Source organism: Lynx rufus, unplaced genomic scaffold (assembly GCF_022079265.1).
Source record: "Lynx rufus isolate CCGP_SWC_20201006 ecotype Redwood Valley unplaced genomic scaffold, mLynRuf1.p SCAF_2, whole genome shotgun sequence".
Taxonomy (NCBI): domain Eukaryota; kingdom Metazoa; phylum Chordata; class Mammalia; order Carnivora; family Felidae; genus Lynx; species Lynx rufus.
Window position 1 is genome coordinate 164,008,846 of NW_025814834.1, and position 24,590 is coordinate 164,033,435.

The 24,590-nt window shown below is 37.1% G+C and overlaps 1 long non-coding RNA gene across 8 annotated transcripts in view; it reads right to left on the minus strand.

Moving 5' to 3' along the window:
- Nucleotides 1-23,826, minus strand: part of LOC124516346 (uncharacterized) — a 106,174-nt gene extending 82,348 nt beyond the window's left edge. For 5 of the 8 annotated variants that reach the window (XR_006963030.1, XR_006963032.1, XR_006963031.1 and 2 more), the window contains exon 1: nucleotides 23,692-23,826. This is a non-coding gene — a long non-coding RNA (uncharacterized LOC124516346). Of the gene's footprint in view, nucleotides 1-17; nucleotides 173-17,890; nucleotides 18,067-23,691 lie in introns of all 8 variants that reach the window. The other 3 variants (XR_006963029.1, XR_006963027.1, XR_006963028.1) reach the window with 2 other exon arrangements.
- Between the last annotated feature and the right edge of the window lie 764 nt (nucleotides 23,827-24,590).

Consider the following 24,590-nt stretch of genomic DNA (forward strand, 5'->3'; position numbering starts at 1 on the left):
TAAAATTTGTTTTGCACCTTGCAATTACAGAATGACTTCATGTTTGTTAACTGATGACACTTTTTGCATTCATCTTTTGAGGTAAGTAGAGACATGGTATCATCCGTTGCAAAATACAGGAGGTGAGATTCAAGGAACCTGTCCCTGGTCATATAGCCAGGAATTAATGGAGCTGAAAAAAAAAAAAGTTCATTGTGAATCCAGAAATACGTGTTTCTCCTATTTCATCATGCTGTTTTTCCTTTTCTTTATGTTCTATATGCCTCTTAAAAATATTATTTTCTTCCCTTTACTTTCCTTCCTCTTTCTTCCTATTTTACTTTTTTCTGGTTAGAGAGAAAGGTACTGTGAAAGATAGGTGGGGGTGCCTGGGTGGCTCAGTCATTTAAGTGTCTGTCTCTTGATTTTGGCTCAGGTCATGATCTCATGGCTCATGAGATTGAGCCCCGCATAGGGGCTAAGTGTGCTAAGTGTGGATCCAGCTTGGGATTCTTTCTCTCCCTCTCTCTCTGCCCCTCCCCTACTCATGCACGCACTCTCTAAATACATACGTACATATATACATACATACATACATACATACATACATAATTTTAAAAAAGAAAGATAGGTGGATGGGTACAAAGGAGGGTCAATGAATAGAGGCATAAATTACTAGATATAAAGACAGAAGAATAGAAAGATAAAGGGCTCGAAGATGAGTATGTAGTATGTAAGTGATATGTCATGGAAAAGAAACAATAAACTTATCTATTCTCAACCTGGACTATGAGGTGTTAAGGAGAGCCATGTTCTACCACTAACATTATCTGGGAAAATAATGATTAGAGTAGGCTTTTGTGCATTCCCACATAATCCTCATGCTTCCATAGTATGTCCAGAGAAGTAAAGGATGTTTTCCAAACAAAATTATATCATGGCTGCTGGTTTGTAGGAAAACAGAAAATAACAATTACTATTACTATTATTATTACTATTATTATTACTATTATTATTATTATTATTTCATTTCTGCTATACTACTTTATGATCAAACCATGACCATTAGTGAAGTATGGCTGTGGCCCCCACTTGTCAAAATGCTAGGGATGATTTCCTAACTTGGGTATGAACTGTGGATGATTGTTTCTGGCAATGACACATTATTGATCACTTGTTGCCAAGAGTAATTTGCCATTTATTGAAGTTACCAGGAATAATTTGCTTTTACTAACAAGTTTTGTGAGATGTAATTCTTTGGTCTTGGCTCCTTCAGTTGAAACATGTTATCTATTGTTATTCCCAGGATCTTTTTGAGAGGCCTATAAACAATTTCAATAACCATTATGGCTGGTGGAATGATTGCACCCGCCAGCCTGATAATCAGGCACTGATTTTGTGTGGTCTGCTGAGGAAGAAAATGTGTTTCTTCCATTCATTCAGACTATCAAATGTTGTCTTTGCCAATTGCATTTTGAGTCATTAACAGACACTGATTGTTATTATAGAACAGTTACTTAGCTGTGCAATTGCCAGATTACTGTGTCTACAATATTGAGTACAGAACATGACTTCCAGCTAGAATTGTGGTACTTGGCTGTGCTGTAGAGATGAGGCAGTTACTTCATGAAGTGATTGCCTGAGTCTGTGGATAGCCTCAGGAACTCAGCAAACAAACCTATAACTCAATAAGCGTTAAGTTTACACAATAGAAGTGCATCAGGTTCATAATCACTGGGCTCTACTTTTTATTCTCCTACTGTTCAGATGTATCTAAACAAAGTCAAGCTAAATATCCAGATAATCTATCTGTGACATGAGCGAAGAACCACTAGTTTTTCTTTGCCCCATAAAGAACATTTGGGCCTGAAAATAAATAGGGCAATTTTCTCAAAACTGCATTTCTTTTTTTTTAAGTTTACTTATTTATGTTGAGAGAGAGAATGTGCAAGTGGGGAAGGAGCGAAGAGAGAGAGGGAGAGAGAAAGAATCCCAACCAGGGCCGCACCACTAAGGCAAAGCCCAATGCAGGGCTCAAATTCATGAACACAAAGATGATGACATAAGCTGAAGTTGGATGTTTAATTGATTGAGGCACCCAAATGCCCCCAAAACTGCATTTCTTAAATCTCTTAAACCCATAGTGACCAAGAGAACTTGAAAGTAAATAGAGAGGCAAATTTATGGTAGGAGTCCCTAGAATTTTTCTTTTTTTGTTAGATAATGCAAAAACAAGATTTCAATATGGGAAAAAATAGCCTTTATGTATCTCTGCATCAATCATTGAGTGTTAACTCTGTCCTCAGTACACATATATCATCATTTCTTATATTGATAAACATAAAGGTTGGTTATTATCAATCAGTCAGTTAGTCAGTGAGTCTGTCAGCTGGTCAGGATGTTAACCCAGAAACAAGGATGGCTGGATAAAGCTTAAAAGAACCTTATATTTAGGGGCACCTGGGTGGCTCAGTCAGTTAAGTGTCCAACTTCAGCTCAGGTCATGATTTCATGGTTGGTGAGTCTGAACACTGCATTGGGCTCTGTGCTGACAGCCAAGAGCCTGGAACCTGCTTCGGATTCTGTGTCTCCCTCTCTCTCTGTACCACTCCTGCTTGTGCTCTGTCCCTCTTTGTCTTTTAAAAATGAATAAACATCAAAAAAACTTTAAAAGAAAAAAAAAAGAGGGGCAGAGAGAGAGGGAGAGAGAATCCCAAGCAGGCTCCACACGATTAGCACAGAGCCTGATATGGGGATCAATAGAACCATGAGATCATGACCTGAACTGAAATGAAGAGTTGGATGCTTAACAAAGTGAGTCACCCAGGCTCCCCAAAGATCTTCTAAATTGTATGTTTCCTGAGACCTCTATTTCCAGGAAAATGGATAGATAAATTTTTCCTTTTCCTCCCACCAAGTAGATGGACCAGATATGAAAATGACCATAAGAAGACTCTAAAAAGTACAGAGAAGAGGAGAGAAGAGGAAGACTGGTTAAGAACCTTGAGGCCCATGGAATAACACCATGGTGAGTTTCCCTTTCTACCTCATATATCCCAAACCTGAAGTTGAAGAAGTCAGCAACCTGGAAAAGCCAATGGACAGACACACAAAAAGCCCCAACTTTTTTTTGTCTACTCTTTTAGCAAAAAGACCAGAAAAGTCACAGTCAAGCAGGACAAAAAACTTTTAGACAACAACTGCTTTACTACAGCCAAATCACAGAATAGCCATGGATCCATCCACACCCACACCACCAAAGGCTGAGTGGGGAGCCTAGGCTTCCATCCATGATAGGCTATCACAAGATGTCTCACCACTCCTACAAGGGTACTGTCAAAGAAGACCAAGTAAGGAGTCAGGAACTTCATTCCTGATCATCAATAACAAGCATACTTCCTCTTCCTTTCCCCTCCACTATCAGTGAAGACCATGCGGTGAACCAGAACTCCCATTTCCAATCAGCGATAATGAGAAGCTCTCTCTTCTGGTACCATTAGAGGGTAACAGTAAACCTCTATGTGGTAGTAATGAGGTGGCACACCCCCTCCACAGCTTGAACAATGCCAGAGAAAGCCAGCTAAAACTGAATGCTTAAACAATAACCACAGTCTCATAGTACAACACAGATTCAGGTTTCAAAAAAAAATTACTTCTCACACCAAAACACAAAAAATCTCAAACCGAATAATAAAAAAAAAAAACATTAGATGCTGATACCAAGATGACAGAAAGTAGAATGATCTGACAAAAATTTTAAGCAGCCATGTTAATCATGCATTAATCAACAATTATGAACCTACTGAAAACAAGTGAAAAAAAATAGAAAACCTCAGCAAAGACATAAAAGATATAAAGACAAATCAAATGGAAATTTTAGAACAAAAAAGTATAATTTTTTAAGTACAAAGTGTAGGGGTGCTTGGGTGGCTCAGTTGGTTAAGTGTCCAACTCTTGATTTTGGCTCAGGTCATGATTTCATGGTTCGTGAGTTCAAGTCCCACGTCAGGCTCTGTATTAACAGCACAGAGCCTGTATGGGATTCTCTCTCTCCCATTCTCTCTCTGCCCCTTCTTCTCCCCCACTCATGTGCATGTGTGCACACACACTCTCTCTCAAAAATAAATAAAATTTAAAAAAAGAAGAAATACAAAGTGTAGTGAATAGACTAACCAACAGAGTGAATATGACAAAGGAAAGAATCCATGAACTAGAAGACAGAACAATAGCAACTATCTAAGCTGAAAAAAAGAAAAAATAGGCTAAAGTTAAAAAAATTGACAGAGCCTAGAGACCTGTGGGACAAAATATCTAACATTCACATTTTCAGGGTCCTGAAAAGAGAGGAGACAGAGGACAGAGCTGAACAGTGCTTGAAGAAATGATGACCATAAACATGCCAAATTTGGAAAGGACCATAAACCTATACATTCAAGAAGCTGAATGTACCCCCAAATAGTGTAAATTTAAAGAAATTCAAGCCAAAAAATACCATAATTAAATTTCTGAACAATAAGCAAAGAAAAAAAAATCTTGTAAGCAACCAGAGGGGAAAACACCTTCCCTATAGGAGAGAAATAATTAGAAAAATAAGAAATATCTCATTAGAAACCAGTGTAATGAATGAAAAGAAGTGTCAGCACATGATCCTATACCTACAGAAAATGTCCTTCAGGACAAATCAAGACAGTGTCTGATGAAGGAAAACAAAAAATTTGTCACTAGCAGATACATCCTAAAAGAATGCCTGAAAGAACTTTTGTAAAAGAAAGGAAATGATAAAAGAACTTTGGGACATCAGGAAGAAAGAACACAGTAAGCAAACGTATGAGTAAATATGGGGTTTTTTTTTCTCCTCTTGAGTTATCTAAATTATGTTTGACATCTAGAGCCAAAATTGTTAACATCCTCTGTTGTCGTTCTAAATATATAAAAAGAGGAAACATGTTAGACGATTAGAAATGGAGAGGGTAAAGAGATATAAAGGAAGATAAGATTTCTGTACTTCACCCAAACTTGTAAAATGATGACATCCATAGACTGTGGTAAGTTACGTATATACAGTGTAATACATAATGCAGGTATTAAAAAACCTTTACAAGAAGATATGCTCAAAGACATATAGGCAAACCTATATGAATCTATAGAATTCTAAACAATGTTCAAGCAACCCATCACAGATTGGAAAGCAAAAACAGAGAAATAAAAAAAAAACCCAGTACAAACAAAATAAAAATTAAAATGGCAGACGTAAGCCCTGGCACAACAATAATTACATTACATGATCTGAATACATTAAAAGAGATTGACAGGGCAAATTAAAAAATACCCAACTATATGCTATCTACAAGAACCTCTCTTTAAAGTAACAATGTAAGTAAAACCTTGGTTTGCAAGCATAATGCATTCCATAAACATGCTTGTAATCCAAAGCACTTATATGTCAAAGAGAATTTCAAGAACCATTGGCTCAGTTGTGATCATGTGATGTTCGGCATCACGTGTTACTCATATTGCAAGCCATCGTCCATTTATCAAGTTAAAATTTGTTAGAGATGTTTGCTTGTCTTGCAGAACACTCACAGAACAAGTTACTTGCAATGCAAGCTTTTACTATAGTCAGGTTGAAAATAAAAGGATGGGAAAAAAACAAACACTAATCAAAGGGGGAAAAAAGGAGCTGGATAACATCAGATAAAGTAGACTTCGGAGCAAAGAAAATTACCAGAGACAAAGAAAGATGTAATATAATGATAAAAGGCTCAATCTATCAAGAAGACATAAGAATCCAAGATGTATTTTCTCTACATCAAACATCAAAGCTACAAAATACATGAAACAGAAACTGAAAGAATTTAAAGGAGAAATAGATAAATCACACATATAGCTGTAGACTTCAATACCTCAACAACGGTACAATAGCTAGACAGAAAATCAGCAAGGATATTCAACAATTCAACAACGCCATAAACCAATGGATTTGGTCAGCATTTATAGAAACCCTCCCCCAAAAACAGAAAATGAAACATTCTTTTCAAATAACCACAGAACATACACCAACATAGACCATAACCTGGAGCATAGAACAAAGCTTAACAAATTTTTAAAAATTAAAATCATACAGCGTGTGTTCTCTGGTAACAAAAGAATCAAATTAGAAATCAGCGACAAAAGATAATAGGAGAAGAACTATATATTGTAAACTAAATAACATACTTTTAGATAAAACATGGGTCAAATAGGAAGTCTCAAAGAAAATCGAATACATTTAACTGAAAGAACACAAAAACATAGCATTCGGGGTTTGTAAGATACAACTAAAGCAGTGCTGAGAGAGAAATTTATATCATTTAAATGCATATATTAGAAAAGAAAGTTTCAAATAAACAATCTAACCTCTACCTCAAGAACCTAAAAAACAAAGTTGAAACAAACTCCAGAAGAAGGAAATAACAAAGATAAGGGCAGAAATTAATGAAGTTGAAAACAGAAAAAAAGCAACAGAGAAAATCAATGAAACAAAGACCCGGTTTTTTGAAAAGATCATTTAAGTTAACAAACTTCTAGCAAGTGTGACAAAGAAAAAATGAAAAGATACAAATTGCCCCTACTGGGTAATCAACAGGGGATATCACTACAGGTCTTAGAGAATCAAAAGGATAATTTAAAATGGTACAAACAGCTCTGCACTCAAAATTTTGACAACCATGAATAAATGGGTCACTTCTTCAAAACACACAAACTACCACAACTTCCCAGTATGAGATAGATCATTAGAAAGGCCCTCAAACTATTAAGGAAATTGAGTTCATAGTTTAAAAACTTCCCCCCAAATCTCCAGGCACAGATGGTTGCACTGGAAAATTTTATTGAAAGTTTAAAGAATTAACACTATATAGTCTCTTCCAGAAGATACAACAGGTGAAAATATCTCCAAATTCATCTTAGGAAGCTAGTATTGCCCTGATACCAAACCAGACTAAGACACTACAAAAAAAGAAAACTATAGACCAAGATCCAAGTTCTGGTACAACGGTTGTTGTAATGTTGTTCTGCATTGTACTACTACAAGATGCTACCAGTGGGAAACTGGTAATATGTAGAGATCTTCTTTATTATTTCTTATAACATGTGAACCTAAAGTATCTCAAAATAAAAAAAATTTCACATATAAAAAATTGCTTTTTTTGGGCCTCATATTCTGAAATATTTTTACTGAATAAAATTATAAGTAATCATTCTTTTTCCAATTTTAATTAAACAAATAAATTTCTCAGTTGGAACCAACAATCTTTTCCCATATTAATACCAAGATGAAGAAACTGAGATCCAGAAGAGTTGCATGTCTTGATCAAGTTTAATGACACCTTCACTACTGAATTATGACAGAAGTCCATGATGTCCCATTCACACTTTCTACCAAAATATCAGATTGAACTATATAAAATTACCAATATTGAGTCATTATTATCTATAAAAAGGTGCAACCCAGTGTATAATCTCTCATCATGGAAAAGACTTCAAATGTTGCTGTATTTTCAAATAAGCATTTATTTAGTATCCACTGCATATTTAATTAAGTATAAGATGTTTCACTCTAGGGGCCCCTAGGTGGCTCAGTCAGTTAAGCATCTGACTCAATTTCAGCTCAGTTCATGAACTCACCATTCATGAGTCAAGCCCTGCCTTGGACTCTGTACTCATAGCTCAGAGCCTGCTTGGGATTCTCTCTCTCCCTCAGTCTCTGCCCATACCCCACCCCAACTCATGCTCACTCTCTTTCTCTCAAAATAAATAAATAAACTTAAAAAAAATTAAGATATTTCACCCTAAGGAATATGTCATTTAACTTTCCTCTGATATTATTGTAGTAGAATCCACTCCCTAAGGAAAGAAAAAAAAAGAAAGAAAAGGAAAAAAACAAAAACAAACAAACAAAAAACTTCAAGGTAACCTGGCTATGCGCCTACGTGACGACATCCCTCATGACCTTGTAAACTGAGACTACTTAATCAGACTACATGTTTGTGTGTGTTACCATATATAGGAGACAAAAAAATAGAAAATGTATTTAAAAAAAAAAACTATGCCACGGGATATTCAGGGCTCAATTCTGATATTCAGGGCTCAACCCAACTGAGTGGTGCCAGCAAGGAATAACGTTGCTTCCTGGAAAGAAAAGCCTTGGTGTCATGACTCTCTGTGTGAGAATCCTGTTACATTACTAGTATTGTTTCCAGGACCTGAAATCCCTCAGGAATGACCCAAAGTCCTCCATATCTCTTGTGTCCTACCATGTTGATAGATTTGATGTCACTGGATGGGATTCTCAAAGCACCAAAGAAGCTGAAGGACTACCACTTGACCTATGCTCATCCAGAGGCTTGGCCCCTGGTCCAATCCAAAGTCTTCTAAGAAGCTCTAGGTCTAAATAAGTGTAAGACTCCCCAGGGCTTCTGAGAAACTCCCAGACTGAAAATTATTCCTAGTGCTCCTTTTTGTTTCAGACTAGGATTAACTCTAAGTGGCCAGGGACGGGTGCTGGAGAGGATGAGGCCCCAGTATCAACCTGTCCTGGGAGTTATTCACAATGGGGGGCATTTAGGGCATTTAAAGAAAGAGTCCAGGGCCTTTCCATTAGGCAGTCTCAATGCCACCACAATGCATTGCTTCCTGGTGATCCTGAGAACACACTTCTACCTACCTACTTAGGTTCTTATTTGGCAGCTGCCTCTTCATGGGCCATAATAAATACAGACCAGAACAAAGAACCTGGGTGCTCATCCCAGCTGTGTTTGTGAGCAACAGTGTGACCTTAAGCACCAACTTTATTTTTCTTAGACTTTCTTGCTTGGCCGATAAAGTAGTGAAAATACTGATATAATAATCTAATAAGATAATGCTATGTTTTCCAAACCAGAGTATGTTCATTATTCATGATATATGAGATGATTTTAGGTGGTCTGTGATCAATATATTTATCTTAAGTACTTTTGCCTTCCATTTAGGAGAAGACAAATGGTTTCCTATTTACAGTAAATTCCCTTTAAAAAAATAAATGTGTGTACATTTTTCAAAATTTAAAGTCATTTAAAGGAAAATATTAAGTACATAATATTATAGGAAACACATGGATGTGAGAAAATAACTTGTGTTATTAGAAACACCAAGTTAACAAATGTTGCACGTGTCGATGTATGAGAGCTTCTCTGGTCATTCCAACACTGTGATCAAAAGCAGTGGTGCATGCCTGAATTATCCATAGGTCCACTCATCTTGACAAAATTTATGAGTTAATTGCTTCACTTTCCCTTTCTCTTTGCCAACGTATACAGTCCCAGAGCCTGCACTCACCAGAAACTTCCCTAGACTTCAAGATACATCACGTCATATCACATCATTGGCTTCCTGTGACTTTCAGTGTCCAACATAAAGTTGTTACCTTTATCATCACCTGAACTATTATCACCTCATGTCACCCCCTTTAACCACTCAAGACCCACGTCATTCTGGTTAGCACTCTGCTCACTGACCTTGTCTACCATGCTGCTGCTACTCTGCACGTGCCCAATTCATTCTACAAGGTGCATTTCAAAACAGACTTGCGTCTGCAAATCTAGCAAACCACATCACTTTCATACGATTTATTAATTTCATAAGTTCCCTCACCCCGGCAGTGAAGAAAATAAACTATATTTAATTACAGGGTTAACTGAAGACTACACTGCTCACAGCCATCTCCCACATTCTATTTGTCAAGTGAGTAATAAAGTTGAAGGTCATGGTAGAAAGACAGAGATAAAGATGAACATCATTTCTTTTTCTTATTTTCTTCCAGTTATAATGCCTCTCTCTGAGTACCTTGCCAGACAGAGATGTAGCAACAGCTTCCTGGATGCCAGAGGGCAAACACTACATTCACCCTGGATGTGATCAAAAGAATATTTATTGACTGACTGATTGCTATTACTCAAAATATCCAACTTATAAACTGCCTTCACATAAATTGCTTTTATCTCCTTCGGTTTTCATGAAAACTCTGGGAAATAGCTAACGTCACCTTCCTTTAATAGAGAAGGGAAAAGAAGCTTAAACAAGGCAACGATGTAGCTAATTATGGCAGGACTTGGGTTTGGGTATGCTGCCTCCGGGTCCAGCAGGTTTATACTCCTTACATATCTCTACTGAGAGGGTCTCTGACATAAGCCATGGCCATAAAAGAGATATGAGTTAGGTTCACTATTCTTTGAGCCTCTTGAAACGAGGCAGCGAAGTTGATGTAAAGGTGCTTACTTGTAGATCAGATGGCTGACATCATCTGGCTTCTCTTATCCTCATCCTGTGGCTTTATTCCCCCATCCACTGTTCTCAGTGCCCTGGGCCTCCTTGCTACTCCTCAAACAGGTTAAAGCCAACTGTGCTCCCCACTGGCTGTCACCCCATCTGGAATTCTCCTCATGACCCCCTTTCTAAGAAGGACCTTATTGAAATAGCATCACTCCCTTCTCTTCTTATCACTTTCTCACCCTTCCCTGCTGTATTTTTTCCCATAGCTTTTATCACCATCTGGCATAGCATAAATTTTATTGATTTATTTGTTTGTTTGTTAATATGCCCTTCCCCACTAACATAAACTCCATTATGGCAAGGATTTTTTATTGCATTTACTACGCTGTATTCCCACTCCCCAGTGACTGACCCATAGCAGACATATAAATGCTGGCAGAGGGGGAAAAAAAGAGATCAAGAAGAGCAAGAAGGGGGAGAGTGAGGGGAGGGAGGAAAGGATTTGAGTTCTGACTCCACCACCTAATTCACAGCTGGGTGAACATAAGTCACTTTACTTCTGGGACAGTTTCTTCCTCTGACAATGAAGTGTTTAGATTCAGTCACCTCTAAGATCACTTCTGACATAATGCTCCATAATTCTGTGCATTATGATTCTATGTTTCCCTTGTTTACTGATTAGGTACAGGAGGATAAATAGTCATCACAAGGCAAAAGGCTGCACACATCAGTGAACTCCCCTTCCTGCTGGTATCACTTATTAGTGTGCTGAACACAGCTAGCCTGATTCTAGCGTATGAGAGACCTTTCTATGTGGCAGTTTTTGAGAAATTTCAGGAAAGCTACCACTTGATAAAAAGTATCTTTCCCCCACAAGTTTCTGTTGATGTTTAAAATTCTAAGGTGAACAGCATTTCTGTGGACACCATCTCTCACCAAACTATAAAGGTCCCTCTAAAACCCTTATCAGTCTCGGATACATGTTAGGCTGCTCTGCAAAAAGACTAGGACTTTTGGAATCAACAAAACCTGGATGGGAAGCCTGGTCTGCCACTTAGAACAGACTACCAGAACATGACTACCAAAACTTGAGCAAATGATTTATTTCTCTAAAACTTAGCTTTGGGGCGCCTAGGTGGCGCAGTCGGTTAAGCGTCCGACTTCAGCCAGGTCACGATCTCGCGGTCCGTGAGTTCGAGCCCCGCGTCGGGCCCTGGGCTGATGGCTCGGAGCCTGGAGCCTGTTTCCGATTCTGTGTCTCCCTCTCTCTCTGCCCCTCCCCGTTCATGCTCTGTCTCTCTCTGTCCCAAAAATAAATAAACGTTAAAACTTAGCTTTGTAATCTATAAAATGGGGATAATGATAGTACTTGTTTTATATAGATTTTCTGAGGATTAAGTGACATTAAGTTTTTATAGAACTTAAGAAATGATCAATAAATTATAGTTAGTATATTGCTTTTAATAGTGTAAGAATAATTTTATCTGATCCCAGTGATCAGTTAACTTCTGGTGTTGGGTTTGTAAATAGGCACACTCTGGACAAAAGGAGGACATATAGATTCAGAATACAAGAGCAAATATTTCTTTCAGGATTCAAAAGTGCTAAAGGGCACCTGGGTGGCTCAGTCAGTTAACCATCTGACTTCAGCCCAGGTCATGATCTCATAGCCCCTGGGTTCGAGCCCTGTATCGGGCTCTGTGCTGACAGCTCAGAGCCTGAGGCCTGCTTCAGATTCTTTGTCTCCCCCTCTCTCTGTCCTTGCCCCACTTGTGCTCTCTCTCTTTCTCTCAATAATAAATAAACATAAATTTTTTTTTTTTTTAAATAGTGCTGGTATACTGGGAGGGGAGGCTGGGCAGTCTGGAGTCACAGAGATTCCATAAGGGAGAAAGGGATCAAAAGCAAATTGCAGTAATCACAGTCAGAATTATCACTTTTCCACTGATGTTTTAAACTTTTTGAAAATTACTGCCTTTTTGGTTAATCATGACCACAGATCACTGTAACTCAGGAGATGTCACATATCACCTCACAACAACTCAATGCAGCAGTAGCAGACAGAAGAGAATTTGGTTCTCCCTGAGGCAGACATGACAATCAATCAGTGGCCCTGAGTTCATGGTTCTGCCAGGAAACTTATCAACAAAGGTCAAAGTTGTTTGGGAAAGACCAAAAAAAGAAAAAGTACTGAAATCCTAGGCAGTGCCCACTCATTAATCAAGACTAAATGAAAACATTGTTTCTATGCCTAAAGCACTGACATCTTCTGTATAAACTACAACACTTTTATTTTAGTGATTACGTTATGTTTCAAAACTGATAGAATACCAAGGAAAAGGAGCGGGAAGTGTCTAGAAAAATAGCTTTGCCCCCAAAATAAAAAAGAACCAGTATAATTGGAAACTAAGGATCACTCTGAATTTCTGTCTCCTTATTAAGCCAGTTCCTGTTTTACTACATATCATGAAAGTTTTTTTCCATATTCTCTCAATGTTTTGCATCAGTTATCTGAAATGTGTAATATTCTATATTAGAAAACTATAACTGCACTTATAAATAATAAAAACCTTTAGGGCAGTAGAAACAGAAAATGACAGTCTTAAATGTCTTATCACTTGATAAACTGCAAATTTATGATGTGACCTCCTTCTAAAGAACTCATATTTGGGTTAGAACAATTCCTGATTCAATGTTTGACTTATGAATGGTTTTAACAATTTGAGGACTATTTTTCTCTGCCATAAAATAATTGCTTCATAGAACGAATATACAAATAACAGTCATTTGGCAATTTACATAATGCTAACGACAGACATAGGCACTCTTACCTCTCACGTCCTGTTGTACCCTGTATGGGTGGCGGTACATTTCACATTGCATTTAAGCCCTTGAGAGCTGAAAGTTCTTAATTTCATCACTATCATGGTGCCTAGCACATATTAATATCTTGAATATCTTTTAAATTAATAATGAATAATGGATAAATTAGTCACTGGGAATGTGAAATTGTGTAAGGTTCAACTGATCTTACAAGTTAGTTGGATAGTTAAGATATGCAAAATTAAATTACAATCCAAAGGTTGAATTAACCCAGAGGCTAAACTGTTCCAGGGAAGAGTACCTGGGCAGTAACTACTGTGGAATGAGGAGAGGCAGATTAGTGTGCTAGGTAAGAATTTAGGCTCTGAAATCAAATGGAATAGGTTTGTTGCTTGACTTTACCATTTTCCAGCTGTGCAAATGTGGATAAATTACTCTCAAAAGACCATGAAACCATCACACATTCTCTGAAATAAAAAGACAAAGGCTGAAGATATTCTTAATTACAGCAAGAAAGAGTGAGACTGGCTAGGCACAGGCTCAGCTGGTCTTCCATAAAATTTGGGGAGGCATGCAGTTCATAGAGACTTTTAGGGGCATCTGTAGAAACCTGATTACTAGGTGTAAAAACTGCTGTTGATGGGTTAAAACTCAGCAATGTGTTTACTGGTGCAAGTCCTGAATGGCTAACTTTCAGAAGCAGAGGACTGTCCCTGATAAGTTGGCTTATGAAAGTGCATTCACTGTAAGTGACAAATTTAAAAACAGTTCTGTTGACTAATTGTTGCCATGGCTACAGAACAATTAATCATACCTTTGTGAAAACTAAACCTTTCTGAATTTGAGTTTCTTTATCAATAAACTTCACAGAGGTTTCATAAGAATTGTAAAAGGTGATGCTCATAAAGAACATACATTGTACTTGCCACATACTGAGTAGTCAATAAAGTTATGTTTATATTTTCAAGATAGATGGAAGGCAACTTGTCTAGAATATATATAGAATTCCTATGAAATATGGTCTAAATGCTTTTGCCAGAACACCATAAAATACTGCTTTATTCCCTCTCTACACTCTTGGTTAAAAAAAAAACAAAAACAAAACTAACATGGTATTTTATTTGCAAGGTCTAACACTAAGGTTAAATGGGTTTGTATTATGTAGGATTCTGCTTTTCTTCTGTTCTTAGCTCACCTTAGATTCTGAAGGCATGAGATAAATAGAATGGATATATGCCAGGCTCTAGGAGAACATAGGGAGATGTGGACCGGATTATGGTTTCTAATTCTTCCCTCCCACCTTGCTATAAAATTGTACACAACCTTACAGTATCACTCACCAAGTAAATAGTATGTTGCCCACCCCCATTGGCACTAATGTTGGTCATGTGAATTACTTTGGCCAACATACTGTAGCAGCTATGATATAAGCAGAGGTTTTAGGTTGCTTTCAGGATTTGGTTCAGAAGTTTGCATCTCTGCCATCCACCATGAAAGTAACACATGCTATCAAAGAAGCAAGGAGATACATGGAGCAGATCTGCACCCAACATTCAGGCTGAGGCCAAACTCAGCTCATCAACAGATCCATGAGTGAAAAAAAATTTTTTTTTGGTGCGAAGTAACTGAGATTTTGAAGTTGTTTGTTATACCGAGAAAATTGACTACATAAGGGAAAGACATAAGGCAGAGCCTGGATTGTTATAGAATGGAAAAGAGAAATGGAGCAAACATGGGGAATGAAGAATCAGAGAAATAGATTAGCCTAAAAAAAATAATGCCATTATTTGGTTTCGCTTCAGCTGTAAAGGGAACATTAATAAATTAGTACTTTCTCTCTTCTTAGGTACAAAATAAAACTAGGATAGAGTAGTCACAAAGACTACAGTATAAGGCTTTCCAGGAAAGAAAGATACTCAGAGTAAAAACGAAAGGTGAGTACTCAGTGCCTGACATATAACAAGCTAAGAAGGATATGAGCTGGAAAACCAATCCCAAGATTGAGGAGGTTCTGAAAGAATAGAGAAGACCAAGAATCTAGGTTCTAGGACAGTCCTCTTATAAAGCATCTTAGCACACTACAGATTGGATTCAGTGCAGGATTAAACTCAATTTGTTATGTACATATATGGGAACAAAGGAGCAGATATTAAGTAAAAGCATAGATCTCTGATGCACTGCTAGAAAATATCAGCAGATCGTAATTAGATGGGATGAATTTGGTAAGTATGAATGTCAAGGCCTGTCTGTTAAAAGCAAGCTAACTCTGGCAGAAACTATAAAGAAAATTTAAAACCACACTCCATGATACCAATGTTTTCTTAGAAACAGATTCCAAGACTTCTGGGGATGAGTGATGTCACACTTTCAAAGTTTCTAAGTTAAGTTTCTTTGGTTGAAAGCAATATAATCTGACATTGGTTAACCTAAGGAAGGGGGGGATATATATATGGAGACAGAGAGAGAAAGAGAGAATCTTACCTACATTATAGCATCAGATAATCAGGGCTTAAGTTAGAGCAGCTCTGAGCATCTTTACATGGACTAATGGAAAGCGTCATCTGGGCTGAACAAGCTGCGATTCTTTTTATCCTCGTGTCCTTCCCCATAAGTTTCCAAAACCCAGGCTACTGAGACTGGCTGCCTTAGTTTATGCCATGTCCCTTTGTACCATCAAGGTTGCAAACAATAAGGGAAGGATAAGTTTTCCAGAAAGAAACTGTAAATTGCACAAAAAGGGGGTTGGTGTGACCACATACTAGGTCAAAAAAATAACGGACAATTCTTGTTTTGATTCTTTCATTAATTTATATCTTGGCGTGCCTTGCTCAGTGTTTGGTCCATAGTGGACACTCAATAAATATTTTTTGAGTAAATATTGAATGAATGAACATAAAATGAATGATCTCAGGACTGCTGACAATCCCTTTTTACAACTTCTATAAAATGGTTATGTTAATATCTGTCTTATCTTTTCATTTGTCTCAAAATAAATTGGGATGATATAAGAAATAATTTAGAAAATTTAATGATCTACACAAACAGAAGGAAGTTGAGTATTTTTGTCTGCAATAACTTATATTTTGGGGGCACTTTTAATGGGTCAGCCACCATGCTAAGTACCTTACATAATTTCATTTGCTCTTCAAATCCTATGAAGCAGACGTTATTCACATAACACTCTACTGCTTCCGTTTTATACTTGCAGAAACTAAGGCTGGAGGGCCATAATATGATTTGTGCAAGATGTCAAAGTAAATGAGAGTAGGTGTTTGAATCCAGAAGTACATGACCTCAAACACCACACTCTTGACCATTACATTCAGTAGGCATTCAGACTTTTCTGACCCAGAAGGAACGTGCAGATTTCATAATCATCAATGTAAGCATGCGTTATCTTTTTTTAAACATGAATGTACAATACGAGAAAGTGGCAAATGATATAATTTAAGCCTCCCAGTTTAAGTTATGAAAATTAAATTACTATATAATGAAATAAAATACCATGTGCTTTATTTAGAGAGTGTTACCTCTGATTAAACTAATATTAAAACTCTGATCAAAACTCCAGCAGAATAGCTTTGGTTATCTAGGTCAGATCCATTTCCATGAGAGTACTGTTAATTTATAAGTATTGAGCTAATTTCTTTTGTGAATAAGATTTTAATTTCAGATCCCAAGTGTTTGACAATGATAGACAAAACAAAAATGACCCTTTGAAAACAAAATATAAACTTAGTATAAATTATGCATGCCAGACAACATCTCATAAGTTTAGAACACTTTGCTCAAAAGCTTAGAATGCAATGAAATTAAACTGTTTATATTTGGGAATTCTGAACTTTTAGAAGAAAGGCTAAACTGGTCTCCATCAGCTCATCACTCTCTAAAACAGTTGATGTGCATTAAATGGCTATGAGATTTTTTTTTCCTTCACCCTGTGTGATGGTGTTGTAATAGTCACAACTTAGGAAAAAGAGTACAAAGATATCCCTTGCTTTTCAGAATTTTTGCATTATGCCACTTCCCTTTTACAGAAAACCTATGTTAGTACATATTTTCACTAATAAAAATCTGAAGAGGATTTTCACTCTTAGGAGAAAAGGTGAAAATCGAAAATAACATTCCTCATTTGTTTCAGAGAGAACCTGTTAGGCAGCGCACCTTGAACAGCGAGAATGGCGCCACCAAGCTCTTTCCCTGGGAACTACACTCAGCACCTCAGCAATAGCTGCCATAGTTCTGAACTGAGTCTGTGAGTCCGTGTTTATCTCAATTTATTTTGTGCTAGTGTTAGCAAAATGTGTCCTAGGTATCAGAAAAACCTAAAAGAGGTTATTTTGGGGGCCTGGAAGTGCTGAAAATTTTTTCCACATAAATTAATGGTGATTGCTTCTTCACTTTATACCATTTCAGCTTACAAAATTTTCCATCGGAACATTCTCCTGTTAGCGGGGGAAAACCTGTACTTTGTTCTCACTTCTGCATTTTTTTATAACATTCTCAACTTACCTCCACAGTCAAAGGAAAAGCAAATTTAGGACCCACTCTTTCCCCCGCTTAAACTTCTATTGCTAAAAGAAGACTTTGAAGCCTGATTTAGAGGTTCTCTACATAATCTGAATTTGTTGGATAATAATTGAAACTTTCACTTTGGTTTGGCAAAATAGGATTTGTAGGATACGTTAATATGGCTTTTGAAACTGAGGAAGTGCTCCGAACTAGTAACTATTGATCAACTAGACTGCTTCCAGGTACCATTAACCAAAACACAAGTAAAAGTTCCTTAAACAATCAAGACCTTTGTAACTCTTTTAACAAGAAGTCCAGAGGTAGGGAATCTCCAGAGTTGGTTAGTTCAGCAGCTGATTGAGCTCTGGCATCTTCCATACACTGATTTTCATCCTTGGGCATATGTCTTCTTGGTTACAAGGGAACAGCAACAGCTCCAGACAGCACACCTTCACAGCGTAGCCCCTGCCGGGAGGAAACAAAAATGTCCCTGACTTCTGCCTGCTCCCTTTTTCCAAATTCCCTCAGGCAGTGTGGAGCCTGCTTGAGATTCTCCGCCTCCCTCTGCCCCTCCCCTGCTTGCTCTCTCTCTCTCTCCCTGTCTCAAAACAAATAATTAAAAAAAAAATAGTTAAAAAAAAAGTAAATTAGTCACAGTGATTCTTTAAATTAATATTATCCTTCATGATTTTCAAAAGTATGTTACTTCTAGGAATCCATTTTCTAGAAATACATGCACATGTACACCTGTGTGTGTGTGTGTGTGTATTCACTGTCAAGTTATTGTAATCATGAAATTTTAGGAGCAGTATAAACTCATAAGTAGAAGCAGAGTTAAATTAATTGCTATATATTCATAAGGTAGAATTGTGAGCAGTTCTTTAAGAAAATTGGTAAATTTATACACAGTGATGGAGAAGATGTATATCATAAATTATTCTTTTTTAAAAGAAAAATGTGGAACAATACTTACCCTATATTACATTTTTGCTTTAAAAAATACATGTGATATGAGCATATAAAATCTCTGAAAGGATACACAGCAAACTGTTAACAGACAAATTTGTAGAATTGGTATTAAGGAATAAAATATCTTAATTTTCACTTTATAAACTATGTAACTGGCTAAGTATTATGTTTATAATTTTAAATAGTCTAAAAAGAACAAAAAGGAAAATTTCAGAATATTGTAGCCATTATCTCACTGGTTTTTTCATTAGAGTGATTTAATAAAAGGTATTGTCGGGGCGCCTGGGTGGCGCAGTCGGTTAAGCGTCCGACTTCAGCCAGGTCACGATCTCGTGGTCTGTGAGTTCGAGCCCTGCGTCAGGCTCTGGGCTGATGGCTCAGAGCCTGGAGCCTGTTTCCGATTCTGTGTCTCCCTCTCTCTCTGCCCCTCCCACGTTCATGCTCTGTCTCTCTCTGTCCCAAAAATAAATAAATGTTGAAAAAAATAAATAAATAAATAAATAAAAGGTATTGTAGGGAAACAGTACAGTGTAGTGATAAACAAACTGCCTGGGTTTGAACACCAGCTCCTCTACTTCTAACTATACATGCTTGGGCAAGTTACTTAATAGCTCTGTTCCCCACTCATCTGTAAAGTGGGGATAATCACAGTACCAATAGAGATTGTTGTAAGAATAAAAGAAGGTACTGGGTGTCATATGTAAGAGATGAATCACTGGATTCTACTCCTGAAGCCAAAACTACACTGCATGTTAACTAACTTGAATTTAAATTAAATACACACACACACACACACACACACACACACACACACACATATATAGGGAATAAAAGGAGCTAGCACATGAAACATTCTGAAACAGTTACCTGGAACATAGTAAGAGTTCAATAAATGCTAGCAACTAATAGAAAAGAGGTATAGAAAGGACACATGTCTTAATGAAAATGGTCTATCTCTTTGGTCCCAGAGTTGGGATTAGAACTTAAGTTGTTTAGTTCCTGGTTCAGTTGCCTTTGAACAACAGCCTTTGTTCTTTCTCTTTTAAGCCTTTGAGATCAGTCTAGTTTCCTCCATTCTTTATTCTAGAGGACGCTGTCTCCAGCATTCAAATGGAATATGTAGAAAATGATAAAAAAAAACAAACAAAAAACAAGGCATCAAGAAAATATTCACACTACAAGGACAGTAATTCACTCAATAAGTCTAACAATTTCCTGAAAACTTGTTTTCTTAAATTCAATATCCTGCAATTGTCAACAAGGTGCATGTGTATGATTAACTCTGAGGAAATAAGGATCTGCCGGCAAAATTTAACCTGAAAAAAAAAAGTGTTATGAAGCAAAATCCCTCAAAATATGACCAACGTGTCATGTCAATTTCGTAGAAGAGCCTAATGGCTCAAGCAACTGTTCATCACGGGCTAAATATAACATACATTTATATCCTCAAAAGATGCCACAGTACACCATCAAATGCAATTAGTACATATGAATACCAAAGCTCTTCCATGAATGGCCTGAATTTTGGAAAGCCGTATAACTGTTTGTCACATATTAGGTATTCAAGAGATATCTGCTGAATGGATTAATGAATGTACACTTCAAATCTGATTACATAATTACCCAGCTGCTAGCTGTCCATCTCTGATGTACTTGAAAAAGCTTCTTTCTTTTTTAATATCTTACAAAGTAGAACAAAAGAGATTTTTAATTTAATACTATCTAAATCAACTACCAGTGTTTCCATTTTTCTACTAACAGAAACACTAAGCATTGAGAAATATTGTTCTGTTACATGAAAATCCTCTATGCTTTCATAAAATTTCATGAATACGTCAAAAAAGAAAGGGAAATGGATATATATGTATATATATAGAGAGAGACAGAGACAGAGAGACAGAGACAGAGACAGGCAGGGATGGGGGAGAGAAGAGGAGAAAAAGGGGAAAAGGAGAAGGATTGAGATATTTCTACAATGTGATTACTCTAATTTTGGCTCTCGGGTCTCAACAGCTTCATTTCCCCTTTATTTCTTTTAAGATAGACAAGTAGTTTAGTTTCCTGGGTGGATTGCTGACTTCCACAGTCCCTGAATATCACTTTTCCTTCCATTTAAATTACCTTTACTGGCATGCCTGTTCTTCACACAACCCAAGTCTGGGAGACAGTGCCTTCTTTGACCCATACTGAAAACAGGAAGCAAAGCACTGGGTTTGCTTTTAATGACTGGGTTTGCTTTGTTTTCTTCTTTTAGCCTGAAGCATGAAGCAGAGTGTACCTTTTGGTTTTTTAGCTTGTTTCAACTAAACACTACCATTTTTGTTACATCCACTAGACAAAATCTATGGAAGTTCCACACAATCACAAGGGAACTGGGAAATTCCACAGAAGACACACAGCTATTTGTAGCTCCATTCTTGGCAGTGTTGAGATTTGAAATTAAGAGGAAGAAAACTAAATACAAGACTGCAAGCTACTATTTCTAGAATTAGTTGGTTTTCAAATGCATTAATTAAGAATGTCCAATTTCCTAGCTTTACCATGTTTGTGATTTGCACTCTTTTCTTCAGTTCTATCATCAGAAAACCATTTCAGACCCTGCCATCATTGCCACAATGTTATTTTGGTATGTTTTCAGTATGAAATCTCCATTTCAGTGTTTTTTACATGTGTTGTTTATGCTTTCAAATTCTGATTCCTTTGATCTCTTTTATACTTTATCATTTATTTTAAAGCCTGTACTATATTCTAGTTGTTTTTATGGGTGATTCACAACCATCTCTGAGTAAAAGCGTAAAGGTTTGATGAGCTTATTATGAACTGTGTGTCCTGTCCTTCTTTATTGGAACAAGAGGCTCTTCAGAATCTCAGTGGCTACCTTCATAGCTCCTCAGAGCCTTGACACCAGCTTGGGGACACAGCCTACAGGTTTATCTGCTCTTTTCATGTTGTACTCAGAGCAAGGTGATATTGTTACTTGGCTTCTTGCATTATTTACAAGATAAATATTTTTGTTTGCTACAAGCCTCCTAGACCAATACTTCAAAGAAATACAATCCAGGGCAGCAAATATTTACTGTAAGATAATAGTGAAAAACAGTAGATCTGGAACCAAAGAGATGGTAAAGGAAGCTCCCTCCCCCACTGATTTTATATCTAATTAGGAAAACTAAGATGTCCTGAATGAAAAAAAAAATGGTGAGTAGATAACCTTAATTTTTTTTTCAGTTCTAGGATTCCGATTCCATCAGGAATAAAAGATAAATGAATAATTTTAAATGCAGGAGCAAATTAGACTGAACTCATTATATTATGAATAAAGGATTTATGGCATGTAGTCTCAGTACTAGAGAAGAGGAAAGGAGATATCTGCTACTCTCTGTTTCAAGAGGAATATGAGCCTTCTCATTCTTGGTGGGCCCATGAGGCCATGCATGATTTTCCTCAGTATTTTATTATTTTTGCTTCCCTATGTGTCAGGCATCCCTCAGCACCCTGGAAATCTTCCTCTAAGAAACATTGAGTCAGATACCTGTGCTATGTGACCTACAACCTTAAGCATATATCCCTGCTGTTGCCTCATTACCCCCACTTTACTACAAATTCCTACAGGACACGGATGCTGGAATCAATCATCACATCAATGAAGAGTTCTTCTTTACTAGATAGAAGAGATGTGGGTATGCGTATATCCTTGGAAGAATAAATAATTCAGAATTCTATGAATGGCTATGCTGCATTTCTACAGTGCCTCTTTCCCTCTATCTCCTTATTCTCCTCTGGTGTACATACTTCCTGAGAATTCTGGCAGGAGAGAGGAAAGATACGGAGCCAAGAACACTCAAGCATAGCAAGCCAGTTACACTGCTTCCTCAACCAAAAGTCCACCTTACATCCATATTGTCATCAAACAAATGAATATTACAGTGAGGCATGGACCAGTGCAGACCCATCATTATTTCTCTAAGCCAGTATTTCATTTAAAAGTTGTACATGGTTCCTCAGTGAAGAACATGAGCTCTAGAATCAGGAAGACCTGAATTCAAGTTTGTCTCTCACTCCTGGCTACATGAATTTGGGCAAGAAACTTAGTTTTTATGCTTTCTTTTTTCAACCTATAAAATGGTGATACTCATAACAAATAACCTCGCAGAGTTATTGTGAAGGGTAAATAAACCAATATGTACAAGAATAGCTCACACAGTGCCTAACAGTAAATATGTGCTTGACAAAAATTAAGTATGATGATTTATTCAGACCTTCACTTATTCATGCTTTCAACAAATATCAGTGCTGAAAATACACAGGGAAAAAAAGGGATAAAAATTCTTATTTTTACAAGCTTTCATTCTAGTAATAGAGACCACAGATTCATAAATATAATACATGATGTGTTAATGCAATGCTAGGGAGGAAAAATATAGCAGGGAAAAAAGAAAACTGAATGGGCATAACAGTGGTAGTGGTTGCACTTTTAAATTGGGTGATCAAGGAAGGCTTCACTCTGAAGATGATTACATAAAGTCATTACAACTCTTCCAATCTCCTGTGCCTAAGTAGGATCATACATAGAAACAAAAAATTTCAGAATGTAAGCTCCACAAGATCATGAATTGTGTTTATTTGATTTATTACCATATCTGTAGTAATAGTGCTTGACAGGTAGGTGTCTAATGAATGTCTGATGAATGCTGATGAATAAATATTAACAGTATATAAAGTGTTATGTGGCATGTATTATAAACATCTTGGTTGACAAAAGAAAATACAATCATTTGGGGCAAATAAGTATTAAAAATAAATGATAGAGTAAAATCAGTGTTCAATTGTTAGGAGCAGTGAACACTGCATTAGAAATCCTAGAAATATTTTATGGTAGCTGCTCCCCAGCTTTCTTCCACTAGGGTCTCTCTCTCTTAGGGTATCTGTCATTCCTTTCTCCCATATGGCAAATGGCAAACTACAAAGTGACCAGGTAACAAATGGGTGGGAAGGGCTGGCCCCTGGCAGAGATGGCCCATTCTAGGCAGGACACCAATTTTGGTGATCTCATTTGAAGAGAAGCCAAGCCAATTAGACCCTCTGCTTGAGGAATTTGAACTGAAAGAACAAGATAGTTACCTGTAATTTGGATGCTTGAGCTGAAGGTTCATCTAGAGTTTGGGCTGCAGTGACCATTTCTGAGCCATGTTATGAGGAAATTGAGACTCAGAGAAGCTGGCTGGGAGTGAGAGATCAGAGTAACTGCAGAGAGGAAACAGGATGCCATGCTACAGAAAGACAAAGATGGGGAAGTGGCTGGCACTTAAGATTGCCTCAATTCCCACTGACTCTGCAGCCCGGTTGTTTAGTCTGTCCTGGATTATTGTGAGACATCCTCATGTCTTTAAGATAACCTCATTTTTACTTAGAGTAAGTTACTTTTCCTTCTAACCAAGAGAACACAGACTCTTGGTCATCAACTATATGCTTTGTACTTCAAACACAGAGTCTAATTTAATTATTAACACAATCCTTTTACTCATTTACTTTTGCAAGAAAATAAATGAAGTTTCAGAAAAATTAACCAGTTCACCCAAAGTTGAATGGCTGTCAAATTAAAGATCTCACATTTGAGCCAAAGTTTGTCCAAGACCAAGGCCAATAATTCTCATCCTATTCTGGAGGATAGATAGAATATAAGCATTATGGGAAATAATAAAAAACAGACTCCTTTTGATTAGAGTATATAGATAAAACTTCATTATGAGAGGAAGGACTTGAGCAGACCTTAAAAGAGGAATAGAATTGAGAAGCATAGAGAATATTTTGGACTAGTGATTGAATGCTATTCCAGGTATAAATAAAACATAACCAAAATTGTAGTGAGGATGACGAGAACGTCAGGCAAGACCACAGAGACACAAAGAAGCTTTGCATCAGTGAGAACAGGCTTAACTTTAGAGGATGGTATGAAATCAAGTTAGATCATTAACTCTAAATCCTTGTAAATCCTGAATTCTTGACCTTGCATATTTAAT